Source organism: Abramis brama (assembly GCF_963993115.1).
Source record: "Abramis brama genome assembly, chromosome: 12".
Taxonomy (NCBI): domain Eukaryota; kingdom Metazoa; phylum Chordata; class Actinopteri; order Cypriniformes; family Leuciscidae; genus Abramis; species Abramis brama.
In genome coordinates this window covers 41,067,845-41,083,925 of record NC_139974.1, presented here as the reverse complement: position 1 = coordinate 41,083,925, position 16,081 = coordinate 41,067,845, and the positions used below count along the sequence as shown (strand labels likewise).

At 46.3% G+C, this 16,081-nt stretch overlaps 1 protein-coding gene and 1 long non-coding RNA gene across 4 annotated transcripts in view; both read left to right on the top strand.

Moving 5' to 3' along the window:
• LOC311093327 overlaps positions 1-16,081 on the top strand; it is an 85,131-nt gene that overhangs the window by 48,159 nt on the left and 20,891 nt on the right. The window lies entirely within an intron of this gene.
• LOC311093303 (uncharacterized protein) overlaps positions 1-16,081 on the top strand; it is a 43,463-nt gene that overhangs the window by 6,491 nt on the left and 20,891 nt on the right. The gene's annotated exons all lie outside the window — the stretch shown is intronic.

The following is a 16,081-nucleotide window of genomic DNA, read 5'->3' as shown; positions in this document are numbered from 1 at the left end:
TTACAACGAGGAGGAGGTATAGTGTTACATAGCTACCCATCTAGGGCTGAGGAGCTGGTAACAAAGTAAAGAATTACATTTTACAAAAAAGAAAAAGAAAAAGAAAACCATGGAGAGAACGAAGATTTCCAACCTTCTGTCCCAGAATCAACAACACAACCACCAATTCCACCAATATTAACTTTTAATTTTTTGTTATAATAGGTAAAAAAGGCACAAAGGCAACAATAACCAAACTAGAAATATAAAAAAAATAATAATGAAAATAGCAACAATAGCTTTAGGGGAGAGCATGGCCAAAATAAACAAAACAAAAAACTAACTAACCCAGAAATCTCTCTAAATTTAAGACCGGGTCTCTCAAGACGGCACTCCTGACTGCGCTCACATGTGTGGATCCTGTAGTCATTTTCAGTCAGCGAAACATGCCTGGAATTTGGACCGGCTGACTCTCACAAAATCCTGAGACCCTGACCCGGATATGTGCCCAAAGTTCTCACAACCCCCTTCCTAGACCAGGTGGTGAACTTGCAAGCGCCACCCATGGAGGAGGCAGACCCAGAGACCCAGACCTTGCGTTGCTGTGTCCTGTTCATGCACTGCCTATTTATGTGGACCGCACACAGAGCTTCAGAAGTTCTGAACAGCTCTTCGTTTGCTTTGTAGTGTTTTTGTAGTATTTTGGTTCGTGCGTCAAGCAGGTGAAGCATTGCGCTTGGGAGTGCATGCCGCCTTAGTTCTGGTTCTAAGACGGTCAGTCTGGTTCGAGACTATCGGTATTGAGGTACATAAATACCCACCGCTAGTATGCACAGAAGACTAGGGTTGAGTTTAGCCTAGCCTCGGTGGAAGTTAGGGGAAATCAAAGACAACGCATTGTACCTTGTCCAAGTGGAAACACAAGTCATAAAAGGGCGCTGTGTTTAGTGTCATTAGCAGATATTTTTTTGTGATTATTGGATTATTTTGTAAACGAAAAATGGAGTTGAATGGTACCAGGTCAAATGAGAAAAGACAAATAACACTTACACCCAGGGCTTTTGAATATAAATGGGAAAAGCTCCAAGAAGAATTTCAAGCAAAAATAAGAAAGACTAAAGGTGCAATAAAAGAAATTAAAGACCTAATGCAAAGGGCTGATAATGCTGAAAAAATATGGTCATATCTTGAAAATATATCGAGCTTGTTTAAAGAAGCAAGTCATCCTCATGGTGTTGTGGTTCCTATGCTCCCACCTGAAGAACAAGAAAAACAAAATGCTTGGTTTGACAGTGCTGAAGAACATAAAACTGCCTTTGTGGAGGAGAATAATAAATGGCTGCTGGAGGCGCCAGATAAACCAGCAGAGGGCGTTGTTGCCCCATGTTTAGGATCTACTGTTTCCAATGATGAGGTAAGTATATTTAAAATGATGGAAAATGCAGTAGAAGATGACATTAGTCCAAGTGATAGTGTTTCTAATGTGTGAGTAAATCTATGTCCACTACATCATCAGCCAGATTAAGGGCTGAGGCTGAGACAGCTGCTCTTATGGCTCGTCAAAGGCTGCTGAGTCAGAAGCATGCCCTGGAGGAACAGCAGGAACTGTTGAGGAGAAAGTAGGAGGAGCTGGTCCTGGACATGAAGCTGGCAGCATCTATGGCTAAAGTGAGTGTGTTCAAGGCTTCAGAAGGATCTCATGTGTCTCACGTTTCTGTGAAATCAAATGGGATGAACTCTTATTTGAAAAGAGGGAAAAGAACACAGTTAAGCCATGACGCTGCAACATTTGTGCCTGAGTTCAACACTGCAGAGGCTGGAGGTGAGGCTTTGCTTTCAGGTTATGCTGCTGTGAGGCCCAAGACACACAACAAAATTGAGCTGCCTGCTGCTGTGACCCGGGCCGGTCTGTCCACTTTGCTTACTCTGCCCGCTGCTGTGACTGGGGTTGGTATGCCCACTCTGCCAGAAGGTGCCTTTCATCCACCAGTAACTCACCTTCAGTATGAAGCTACACCTGTAACAGTGAATAATCCTGATCAGCGTTTTCTAACAGTTTTGGAAAGGCAAAATCAAATTACATCTTTATTGGTTGGACAACAGTCACTTTTTCTCTTACCTAAGCGAGACCTACAAGTTTTTGACGGAGATCCACTGCAGTATCAAACTTTCATTAGAGGATTTGAACACAACATTGAAGGGAGAAAACAAAGTCAGAAGGACTGTTTGTATTACCTCGAACAGTATACGAGAGGTCAGCCCAGGGATTTGATCCGAAGCTGTCAACATCTGCCTCCGTCCCATGGATACTCTAAGGCAAAGTCACTACTTCAGGAGCATTTTGGCGATCCATTCAAAGTAGCCTCTGCCTACATGGATAAGGTGCTTTTATGGCCGATGGTTAAAGCTGAAGATATCAAGGCTTTAAGGGCCTACAGTCTATTGTTGCAGGAATGTTGCAACTCTATGGGAGCCGCCGTAAGTGACCTGAACGTGCCTACAAATATGCAAACAGGACACAGAGAGTAAAGGTGAATGGAGCTCTGTCTGGTCAGCTTTGCTCTTCTACAGTTTCACCACAGGAGTGTGTACTTTCACCCCTTCTGTTCATTCTATATACAAACGTGTGTGTCAGAGCAAATATGTAAATAGGACCATTATTAAATATGCGGACGACTCCGTTATAGTGAGTCTGCTCCATAAAAATGATAGAGGCCACGGTCCAATAATTGAAGACTTTGTCCAATGGTGGGAGGAGTCGCACCTTCAATTGAACATATCCAAAACAAAGGATATGTACATTGATTTTGGAAAAACTCCAGGATATGAGGCTATAACTATAAATGGTCAACTAGTGGATCAAGTACAATCCTATAGATACCTAGGGACAATTATTGACTCTAAATTAAATTTCCAGGAGAATTGTGAGGCTGTCTGTAAAAAAGGACAACAGTGTCTATACTGTTTGAGAAAATTGTACCATTTCAATATAGACAAGACTATGATGACATTATTCTATCATGCTTTTATTGAAACCATCATATCTTTCTCCCTAGTGGCATGGTTTGGTTGTGTCTCAGTCAAGCACAAGAATCGCCTAAACCAAATTGTAAAATGGTCAAGTAAGCTGACTGGGGAGCCCCAGCTGCACCCCACATCCCTGTATGCTAAACAACTACAGCGGCTAGCTATGGCTATCAAAAAAGATAGACTACATCCTCTGAATAGGGAATTCTAGACAGTATCTCTCCTCTGGACGGAGGCTAAAAGTTCCTGGTTACAGAACCATTAGTTCTCGGGGAACCATCCTGATGGCCAGTTCCTATATCTGAGTTCCTAGAACTACCCTGTGCGAAAGCCCCTATTCATTACCATCTCTGAACACACTAGTGCACTGCAATACATCACACTTTTCCTTTGTTTTGGTTTTAAACGCGCATATAACCATGGGTGAACCAGCTGTGGATTAAATCCATGAGCTCCAGGAATTATACTTCTGTAACCAGATGAGGAACCTCCTGTGGGACGTCAATGCCATGCTCACCATGAGGAAATGACCACGCTTCCTATTAAACACCTCACCATCTTCAGTCCAGACTGTGTTTCGTTCACGGCTCGTTCATCTGGACAGAGGAGATCAGACTCAGCAGCTCCTGCCTCATTTACGGGGTTAAATCCCAATGCTCTGATTAATAACAGCTTTATCAAAGCACTGAATTAGCATCAGTTTTGAGTAAGTAATGTCAAAACCATGATGATGATGTTTGCACGAGGTAAATAATAGTGCTTATACTATGGTGAGCTCTGCATTACACTCCTGATATCTGCCTTCTGGGTGAAGAAGCATCATTTTTTTTTTAATTTTTTTTATACAAAAATAAAAAATAAAAACAACTTTTGTCTCTTGTTTGTTTTTAAGGGAATACAGAACAGAAATCACATATCCGGATTTCTTACCAATTGCGTAATTATTGTATTAGTATTAGTTGACACTACATGGAACATTTGCAATACTGTTTGGGTGTCTATAGTCTGGGTGGTTTATATTTATATTTAAATCTTTTTAATAATTTAAACGATAATAACACTGTTCACCAGTTGCAGAATGACTGCTAAAGTCACAGTACTGGGCGTTTACCAGCAGATGGAGTCATTGTGATGTTGTTTCTCAAACTGCTCCACATTTTTTTCTTTGTTTGACTGAGACAATTAAACTGGCAACCCATCAGTGCAGCTCCTCTTTTAGCAGAATTGAGTGAGAAGTAAGAACACGTGGATACCAGCTGTTCAAATACTAACTATTAATTTAAAAAAGACTCCCTGCTCTATCCCTTAATAATGCTGTGAGTATGAAGAGGAGCTTGATCATCAATGCATCGACGAGAGTGTATGACGGTGTGTGTGTGTGTGAGCAGGTAATCAGAAGTGTGTGTGATCTTGTGTTGCGTTCCTGTAGCACGCAGAACTTAAAGAGCATCTCTAATGAGCATAACAGCAGCACACACTCATTATCAAGGTATATAAGTTACAACAATGAGTGGATGTTTCATGATGCCGGTCTAATACAGAATGAGATGGCTCACAGAAAACAGCACATTTAAATGAATTATTGTGGATACCGGGTTTAATAACCAACTAAAAATGTCTTGGTTACATTGGGAGTGGTGGGAACTTTGGGCATATATTCAGGACAGATTCTCAGGATCACATGTGATGAAGCTGGCCCGAATTCAAGGCATGAATCGTTGACCGAAAATGCAAGTGGAAGTGAATGCAGTCAGGAGCCACTTCTGTCTTAACAGACAGGATTTTAAGCTCAACTGTTCAGAGAGATCCCAGGCATGACCTAGGAGGATTTAACCCCCTCTCAAGAACCTGATGGTGCTTTCACACTTAAAGGCAATAATTATGACAAAAAACTGAAACAATGGTAGAAAAAAATTACAATGCTTAAAACACTGTGTCACCGGCCCATTCCCATTGCATATTTAAAACAGTAATATCCTATACTAAACCTGAACTAATCTTGACAAAACAATCTCAAAGCTTGAAAGCTTACAATCTCAATCTCTTGGGTGACTGATTTCCTAAATAAATTACAGAGGAGGCATAATTTATCAATTTGCAACAAGAATATGTTCACAGTGACCTTTATTTTGAAATATGAACATGAAAAATCATGAAAGATTGGTAGAAACCTCAGTTTGTTTTCATGCCAAGAGTTCAAAAGATAGCATCCATTCAATGTTTTTTTATTTTATTTTTTATTTGTATTTATTTAAAAGGTCTAAAAATGTTTTAATATAAAGAAAAAAAAAATAGATTCACTATTTGTGATGTGTCAGCGAGCTATAACGCACATATCTGTTTCTGAGGTTGAATTCATATAAAACTGCCAATACTACTTCTGAATAGGATGTCTACTTCATAAATTGTATAAAAATTGTGGAAATAGTGGTTCAGATCACTCAATCCACATATGGAAATGGAGGCGCCCTTATATGCCCTATAAAACAATTCTGTTGCTTAGTAAATATCACAGTAACATTTAACTTTATTAACTTAATAAAATCTCTGAATATCATTTACTTGATTGTTTGAGTTAAACATACCAAAATAGTTGACTAAAAATCCAACAGTTAACTTTATCTAAAATGTACAGTTCCCTTTCGAGAGGTCTCGTATTGCGTAAGGAGCTTACACTATGGAAAACGTCTCGGTTACGTATGTAACCCTCGTTCCCTGAGTAGGGAACGGAGACGTTACGTCGGATGACGACGAATGGGGTTTCGCTTAGAAAGCCTATCATCTTCGAGTATATAAAACGAGCCAATGGCAATGAAATGCCATGGGTCTGCGGAATTTGCATAGCGTATCTCCGCCCCACGCAGGGGGTATATAAGGAAGTGCGCGAGCAACATGCAGATATGTCTTCGCTGAGGAGCCGAGACTGAACTCAGGCGTTCCAGCGGTACAGCGGAAGTGGCAGGGAGACGTAACGTCTCCGTTCCCTACTCAGGGAACGAGGGTTACATACGTAACCGAGACATTCCCTTTCGTTGTCACTCCGAGTTACGTCGGATGACAACGAATGGGGTTCCCAGTGTAATCATGCCACCTCTCGACTGTCTTCCAGTGCCCTGCGTAAGTCTGAGCTCCCTGTCGTGAGACTGGCACGGACGAAGGACTCCTACTTAACACATGGATACCAAGGTACACTGGGAAGCATATCTCAGTGGAAATATGCAATCATGCCCAACCCGAAGGGGGGGGGGCTTAGAATACACATATGACCCCGAAGGGCTGCATACGGAGTAACACTGGGGTGTCCAGCCGCAGGTGGAATATTTCAACCCCAGGGGTGGCAAGGTGGCTTGCCAAGGGAAAGACACATGCTCAGAGAGGCTTACAGTGGAATACACATGTGGGGGTCGCCCAGAGGGGGAACCATGCACATGGAGGCACCTAGCCAAGCGCGAAAGCTGCCAGTGGCATAACTCTGGCGTTGACGTCGTCAGTGCTGGAGGAGACTCAGGGCTTATTAGGCTCACCTGAGGAGAATATCGCACGTATCCCGTCCGTGGAGAGGAATGGCGAGCAAGCGAAGACACCTGAGCAGAATCTAGTACCGGCTAGTTGAAGCGAGTACATGAGAAGAAACTGGCTCCACTCGGAGATTGTAGAATCTCACGAATGTGTTGGGTGTCGCCCAGCCTGCAGCTCTGCAGATGTCTGTTAGCGAGGCGCCATGCGCTAGAGCCCAAGAGGATGCCACACTCCGAGTGGAGTGGGCCGTCACACCAAGGGGGCACGGTCGACCCTGCTGCTGGTAAGCCAAAGCAATGGCGTCCACTATCCAGTGAGACAACCTTTGCTTGGAGAGAGCCTTTCCCTTCAGCTTCCCACCATAACAGACAAAGAGCTGGTCTGAGGTCCTGAAACACTGCGTTCTGTCAACGTAAGCACGAAGGGCGCGTACTGGACAGAGCAGTGCCAAGGCTGGGTCTGCCTCCTCCAAGGGCAGCGCTTGCAGGTTCACCACCTGGTCTCGAAAGGGAGTGGTGGGAACCTTGGGCACATATCCAGGCCGGGGTCTCAGGATCACGTGAGAGTTAGCCGGTCCGAATTCCAGGCACGCTTCGTCAACCGAAAATGCCTGCAGGTCCCCTACCCTCTTGATGGTGGCAAATGCAACCAGGAGCGATGTCTTCAATGACAGGAAATTAAGCTCCACTGATTGCAGAGGCTCAAAGGGAGCACTCTGCAGGGCAGTTAAAACCACTGAGAGGTCCCAAGAGGGTACGAGGGGAGGACGAGGAGGATTCAATCTCCTGGCTCCCCTCAGGAACCTGACGATCAGGTCGTGCTTTCCTACGGACTTACCATCAACTGCGTCGTGATGTGCGGCAATGGCGGCAACATACACTTTCAGGGTGGAGGGAGACAGCCTTCGCTCCAACCCTTCTTGCAGGAAGGAAAGCACGACACTGATGGGGCATTTCGTGGGTTCAAGATTCCTAGAAGAACACCAGTTGACGAAGAGGTTCCACTTCAACGCATAGACATGTCTCGTGGACGATGCTCTAGCGGAAGTGATGGTAGCCACCACCGCTGGTGGTAGGGTACTCAAACCTACCTCGTCCCGTCCAGGTGCCACACGTGGAGGTTCCATAGATCGGGACGAGGGTGCCATAAGGTGCCCCGTCCCTGAGAAAGCAGGTCCTTCCTCAGGGGAATAGGCCAGGTGCTGTCGCGAGGAGTACTAGTTCTGGGAACCAGGTGCGGTTGTGCCAATACGGGGCAACCAAAATTACCTGCTCCTCGTCCTCCCTGATCTTGCGCAAGGTCTGCGCAAGAAGGCTCACTGGGGGAAACGCATACTTGCGGAGGCCCCGCGGCCAGCTGTGCGCCAGTGCATCCGTGCCGAGCATGCCCTCGGACAGGGAATAGAACAGGTCGCAGTGGGACGAGTCGTGGGAGGCAAACAGATCTACCTGAGCGTCCCCGAACTGATCCCAAATCAGCTGGACCGACTGGGGATGGAGTCGCCATTCTCCAGCGAGAGGCCGAACTCGAGACAGCTCGTCGGCCGCCTGGTTCAGGTGTCCCGGGATATAAATGGCTCGAAGCGACCTCAGATGCTTCTGACTCCATATGAGGAGGTGGCGGGCGAGTTGCGACATACGGCGGGAGCGTTGACCACCCTGACGGTTGATGTACGCTACTGTGGCGGTATTGTCTGATCGGACTACATTTACATTTACATTTACATTTATGCATTTGGCAGACGCTTTTATCCAAAGCGACTTACATTGCATTATCCTATACATTTATACATAGGTATGTGCAATCCCCTGGGATCGAACCCACAACCTTGCGGTGTTAACGCAATGCTCTTACCACTGAGCTACAGGAAAGCTACTAGTACGTGTTGACCCTTGAGCAACGCCCGAAAGCGGTGCAGGGCAAGGCGTACGGCCAGCAACTCGAGGCAATTGACATGCCAAAGGCGCTGGGGTCCTGTCCAGGAGCCCGCAGCAGCATGTCCATTGCACATGGCACCCCAGCCCGTGGCGGAGGCATCTGTTGATACAACAACATGCCTGGAAGCTCGTTCTAAGGGAACTCCGGCCCGTAGAAAATTGAGGTTCGACCACGGGGGGAAGGTCTGACGGCAGGTCGGAGTCACTGGGACTCGGAGCGTGCCGTGTTGCCATGCCCACCTCGGGACTCGATCGCGAAGCCAAAGCTGAAGCGGTCTCATATGAAGCAAACCGAGCGGCGTTACTGCGGCTGCGGATGCCATATGCCCCAGGAGCCTCTGAAAGAGTTTCAGTGGGACCGCACTCTTGCCCTCGAACTGATGAAGACAAGTCAGCAGTGACTGCGCGCGCTCGCTCGTAAGCTGCGCACACATGGTGACCGAGTCGATTTCCATACCGAGAAAAGAGATCCTCTGCACTGGGCAGAGTTTGCTCTTCTCCCAGTTGACCCGAAGGCCCAGACGAGCTAGGTGCCGGAGCACAAGGTCCCTGTGTTCGCAAACCTGGTCTCGAGAGTGAGCTAGAATCAGCCAGTCGTCGAGATAGTTCAGGATGCGAACCCCGTGTTCTCGTAGGGGAACAAGGGCTGCCTCGACGACCTTCGTGAAGACGCGAGGAGACAGGGCTAGCCCGAAAGGGAGAACCGCGTACTGGTATGCCTGCCCCTCGAAAGCAAACCGAAGAAACGGTCTGTGTCGAGGAAGAATGGAGACATGGAAGTAGGCGTCCTTCAGGTCGATCGCTGCAAACCAATCCTGTGGCCGTACGCATTCGAAAAGGCGTTTGGCCGTGAGCATCTTGAACGGCAGCCTGTGAAGGGAGCGATTCAAGACGCGCAGGTCCAGGATAGGTCGTAACCCACCGGATTTCTTCGGTACAATGAAGTAAGGGCTGTAGAAGCCAGACCTCATTTCGGCTGGAGGGACAGTCTCGATCGCACCCTTCGCCAGTAGGGTGGCGACCTCCGCTCTCATGACAGGGGCATTGCCACCGACCATTGTGAAGCGGACTCCCCTGAAGCGGGGAGGAGACCGCACGAACTGAATCGCGTAGCCGAGCCTGATGGTCCTCGCGACCCAGCGGGACAGACCGGGAAGCTCTAACCAGGCTCCCAGAAACTGAACCAGCGGGGTCATACGGACCACAGACGTACCGTCGGTGGTGCAGCGAGGCGGAATGACCGGCCCAGGCATGGGTGGCATAGCGGCCTGGTGCGGGGGCACGGTCATTAGCCGCGTCCTGCCAGAGGAGGCCAGGGGAGGACCAGCGTCCCACGGGGGCGTGCTCTGGCAGGGGTCTGGCGACAGAGGGGGATGAGAGTGGCGGGGCTCGTGAGCGGCGCGCACTGTCATCCGAGAACTCTGTGTGCTCAGAGATGGGGGTGTGAGTTCAATTCTTTAACCATTTTAGGGTGCTGCCCGTCGTGGGACGAGCAGCGGGAATGGGATAACCAAGGATTCTCCCCCGGCCCTCCACCGGGGGAAGGAGCGGCCCTGCTACCGTCTCCTGAAAAGAACTCAGTGCCATCTCTGAGCAGCCCGTCTCAGGAGCGCCGCTTGGCCTGGCGTTTAGCGGGGCGCGGGGCGGGAGAGGGCTGTGGCGCCTTCCTGCGGCTTCCTCCACAACGCGACCCGGAAGCAGCGGACTGCTGGGGCCGATCGGGAGGGGCGGGAGCCGTAGGAGGGCGCCCTCGGCGGCGAGCAGGCTGAGGCACCTGTGCCGACGACTGCGCTGCCGGAGCAGCGGGCCGCCGGGGCAGGACATGTTTTAAAGCCTCAGTCTGCTTCTGGGCAGTCGAGAACTGCTGGGCAAAGTCCTCGACTGCACCGCCGAAGAGGCCAGCCTGGGATATGGGGGTGTCGAGGAACCGGGTCCGCTCGGCCTCCCGCATATCAGCCAGGTTAAGCCACAGGTGTCGTTCCTGGACCACACATGTGGACATCACCTGACCCAGCGAGCGTGCGGTCACCTTCGTCGCCCGGAGAGCGAGGTCGGTGGCGGCACGCAACTCATCGAAGAGTGCTGGGTCAGTCCTCCCCTCATGCATGTCACGTAACAACTGGGCCTGGTAGACCTGCAGTGTCGCCATGGCATGCAGTGAGGAGGCTGCCTGCCCCGCAGCTCTGTAGGCCTTCGCCACAAGGGTGGAGGAGAACCTACAGGCCTTGGAGGGGTGCTTTGGGTCACCACGGGAAGAAGCACTCTGAGGACACAGCTGCATCGCAACAGAGCATTCAACCTGGGCAACCCCAGTGTACCCTTTAGCAGCCCCCTGATCGAGAGGAGGAAAGGCGGAGGAGGTCGCCGAGCGATCACGGGAAGACAATGGTGCCTTCCAGGACCTCGTGACCTCCTCATGCACGTCCGGGAAGAAAGGTATTGGGGTTGGGCGGCGACGAGGGTCAGCGGCCGCTCCCAAAAACCAATCATCCAGCCGCGAGCGCACTGGACCAGGTGGCGGGGACCACTCAAGGCCAATGGCCGCGGCTGCCCGGGAAAGCATGGCCGTCAGCTCGGGATCAGACTCGGGCAATGCTGGGACACCCGAGGGTGGCAGCACAGCCGAATCGTCACTTCCCAAGGACTCCTGCCCACCTTGTGATGCAGCGATCGACATACGGTCCTCCTCTGGAGCGCCAAATGAGACATGCGGCAAGTCAGAGGACTGTACTGCAGGCTCATTTGAAACACTCGCGGGTGGCACGGCGCTAGAGGACGGTGTGGAGCGTGGAATAGTCGGCGCTTTGTTCCACACCGTAACCCTCAGGTCACCCTGGCCGCCAGCCGAAGTACCAGCTCTCGTGGAGCTCGTAGATCGGGGTGCGGGTGAGGGGACTCTACCACGAAGGTCATTGAGTCTCGACCGCAACCGTGCGATGGGCATGTTCCCGCAATGGGAACATGACTCATCCACAAACGCTGCCTTAGCGTGTTCAACACCCAGACACACAAGACCGCAACCAGAAATACACGGGCGAGGCATCTTTAAAAAGACGTGCCGCGTGCAATGCTCTTTTGTGAAAGGAGATTTCTCCACAAATGTTGAAGCGACCAGGGAGATGAACACACAAACTCTGGCAAATCACTGCACAGATAAGCAGGGAATGTGCACTCGCTGGAACTCGCTGTCACACCAACACTTGGAGAGAGGCTCGTCTCGAAGAGAATGAAGAGATGAACTCAGAATTGGCTGTGGAGTGAAGAATCAACTTGGCTCCGAAGCGAAAACATATCTGTATGTTGCTCGCGCACTTCCTTATATACCCCCTGCGTGGGGCGGAGATATGCTATGCAAATTCCGCAGACCCATGGCATTTCATTGCCATTGGCTCGTTTTATATACTCGAAGATGATAGGCTTTCTAAGCGAAACCCCATTCGTCGTCATCCGACGTAACTCGGAGTGACAACGAAAGGGAAACTCCTTTTCTCGAGATTATTGTAGCTAGTTTGTTTTTAAGCACAGTGCAGCTGCACAGCAGACATCTAGCGCGGTCACTGGCTGCGGCAACTGCACGAACCCATGGCTTGAACCTGAACCTTATACCTATTTAAGGCGAGACACTAGTACAGGTGAATAGGGTAACATTTTTAACTAGCAGATATCACCATGAAACTTTCCCAGTTGATTACCTACATTAAGATGAGAAAAAAATTATTACAAGTTTTCTGTAATTTAATGTTTAAATATGCAAATTAGGGAATATCTAATTAAATATGCACAAATTTGCATATATTTTAAAAGGGAAATCAGAGTATTGGATAAAGCCAGGTTAAAAATTATTTTTTCATTGTGTTCACATATTAGATGGGAAAAAAATTACAGAGGGATTTATGGATATCTACTTTTGTTATCCTGTAAATCAGAATATACTGTCAATAGCCTTAAAAAAATATTTTTGCCATGTTTTTTGGAATAAAATGTTATATGAATCAGGCTAGGAATAATGTATTTACAAATCCCTCTGTAAATGTCTTCATAATATAACTAGGAACAAGACTGGAAAGTTTGAGAGCTTTCCAGCGGTGCATGTGATGACAGGGTGCCGGCAGAGATCGCTGAGCAGCATGTTGATTAAGAACACCAACTTTTGTTGAATTTATGAAAAATCTACAGACACAAACAGGCAAAGTGTAGTAAAATAAAGACCTAAATGTGTATTTCAGACTTTTTTTCACCTCAAGTCTGAAAGAAGACAAATATCCAAAAATCTCAAAATTGACCAGTAAAAAAAAAACTATGTTTTTGCCTGCCGTGTCTCGCCTTTAAGCCCCCATTTTCGGCATAGAATCAGATTTAATCTCCTTCAGCAAGATTCCACTTGGCTGACCTCCGGATAAGAAGCCTTCTTCACCACTGTCGGAAAAGCCTTCAGCGGAACAAGCCCTGCTAGCAGCTCTGAGGACGCCGGCTTCCTGGTTTTCACTGGACACCGCCTTCAACCCGCTGTTCTGCTGTTCCATACGGCACACTATATCCTTTTAAGCCTTAAGTATATTCGCCACTCCGACTCACTTTTTAAAAGAGCAAATTTCTAGGCGTTGTTTCAAATGCCTCTGGTCACCTGCGCCTCATGCAGAGGCTCTCTCGTCGGCGGAAACGTCTCATCCTCTGCGCTTCCGGTTTGGGCCGTGACCATGCGGAAGCTGCCCTCTCTAAGGGTGTGTGATGGTGAGATGTCGCGCACAGAGGATACCGGAGCGGATGAATACGAGTAGTCCAACGCCGTGGAACACCGAGCACACAAAACTAGAGGTATATCGCATTTCATGGAAAGAGAGCTCGATTGCATACAGAGAGGCTTTACAAGCTCCTAGATCTGCTTACTTCTCAACCCTATTAGAAGAAAATAAACAAAACCATTAGGTATTTATCTGAAACAGTGGCTAAACTAACGAAAAAGAAAGCTTCAAGCCCAGAAGTTTCCAAGCAGCACAGCAGTAATGACTTTATGAACTTCTTTACTTACAAGATTGATAATATCAGGGAGAAAATTATAACTATGCAACCGTCTACAACAGTATCGCATCAGAGAGTGCACTGTAGTCTCCCTGAGGAAAAAATCTATTAATTTATTGCTATAGGAGAGGAACCGACAACTTGTATGTTTAGACCCTATACCGACTAAGCTAATGAAAGAGATGCCAACTGTCATTGTGTAACGAACATGATGCACTGATTCAGATGATGCACTGAGTCACATGATGCACTGAGTCACATGATGTGGGGAGCACATGGCTTAAGAGAGTTGGCAGATGGCAGTTAGAGGGTAATGGTTTGCCAACCGCCATAAAACTCCATTAGAAGAAGAAGAAGAAGAAGAAGTTAGAGGGTAATGCCTTGTGCAGTGGGAAGATGTGGAAAGTTAATCCCTGCATATCTCCAAAAAACCTGTGAGGTAAAAGGAACCTTTCATTGATTGCCTTGGGATTTATGGACCTTTTGGAAGTTGCTGGATGTTCAGGGAAATTACCAATGGTACAAACGACAGATCATTTGTCTGACTGACTGACGGGACAAAACCAAACAAGTATTGTTTTTTTTCTTATATTCTTATGTTGGGTTTGCCAGTTGAGTGTCCATGGGACTGTGTAAATATTGTTTGAAGTGCAAAAAACCCCCAACTCTTTCTGAACTGCACAGTGGACTGGTTGCTCAGTGTTGGTCTGAATGGACTTAATGGTCTAAGAACATATGAACTCTAAGCTACTATGCTGGATTGAGAACTCAGTTAAGAACTGTTAATGTGAACTTGTGAAACTGGTGGGTTGCACCCCAAATGAGTTGAAAAGGAATGAACTGAATTTAAACGAATTTAATTTTTGAATGAACTGATTTATTTTTGTTGAAAGATTTTGTCATGTTAATTGGGCCCAGAATTGGGAATTAAGTATTTTAATTTCTGGGATCCTTTCCTTATAAATTGAATAATTTTTTGGTTTCTGATTTTGTTTTTTTGTTGAACTTTGCATTTTGTGAATCATTAATGCTTTCCCCTCACTGAATGTTATTTTGCAAAAAAAAAAAAACAGTTTCTATGAATTGAGCCTGTTGATATTTGTGTTAATTCTTCATCCACATATTAAGGGTTCATACTTTTTTTATATTGTTTTTAAATGTTTGAATCCTTTGTATGGTTGACTGACTCAAAGAAATTTAGTAGGTTTAATCACCTGTTTGGCACCCCAATTAATTAGGTCAATCTGTTACAATTGATCCTCTTCTTAATATCATTAATTCATCGTGTCTCTAGGATACGTACCAAAAACCTTTAAGCTGGCTATGATTAAACCACTTGTTAAAAAAACGCAACTTGATCCTCCAGAATTAGTCAATTACAGGCCGATCTCGAATCTGCCTTTGTGTCAAAGATAAAAGGCAGTATCCTCGCAACTGTATTCCTTTATAGAAATAAATAATATCTGTGAGGATTTCCAGTCCGGATTTAGACCATACCATAGTACATTACATTACATTACATTTATTCATTTAGCAGACGCTTTTATCCAAGACACCTCTCTTTTAGTACAGAGACAGCTCTCATTTCAGTCACAAATGATTTGCTCTTATCATCCGATCGGGGTTATATCTCTCTATTAGTGTTACTCGATCTTAGTGCTGCATTTGCTTATGATGTTATGTAGAGAGTGTGTGTGATTCATTGTTACTGTCACATGCAGAACACAGTGTATTATATTAGCCTGCATACTAAAATTTTTATTTATTATCACAGTATTTATGGTGTAGCCAATTAGATTGCAAATGTGTATTCACTAGTTTATTGTTATGGACACAATTTGCAGTCAGATGTCTAATGTTTATTTGTTTGTTTGCTTTTATTCAGCTCTTACAGTGTTTTTGGAAATTAAATCCTTTATAAACATCAGTTCCTGAGAGTAAATTGCATCTGTTCAGCCGGGAATGCTACAGCAACAGTTTTTACCTTCACACTTCAGTACATCATAGCAAAGCAGAAGTTATACGTGTCTCATTTGCTCAATATGCACCTTGACTGACATGCAAAAACAGCAGTTTTGCAAGCTTTATCTCTCTTAAGCAACAGGATATATGTAAAAGATGTTGCCCTATTCCTATTCATACATATCTGAGTTAAACATCACACGTACTTCATGACTTCGCAGAAACATACTCAACAGGCGATGTCAAACTTCAGCTGAAGTGTTACACCCTCTACCAATTTTTCCATCAAGCCATATAGGTGTAAGTGACATTCTTCTTTCAGACACATACAATAGGAGTTATATTAAAATATGTCGTAGATGGAAGTGCATCTATCCATGATAAAAGTGCATCTATCCAACATAGATGGATAGATACAATCGAAAATTTTTCTAAACTCGTTAAATCATCTAAATCGACAACATGTATGTTAGACCCTACACTGACTAAGCTACTGAAAGAGATGCTTCCAGAGGTCATAGATCCTCTTCTCAATATATTAATTCATCTTTGTCTCTAGGATATGTACCAAAAAGTTTTAAGCTGGCTATGATTAAACCACTTGTTAAAAAAACGCAACTTGACCTACAGAATTAGTC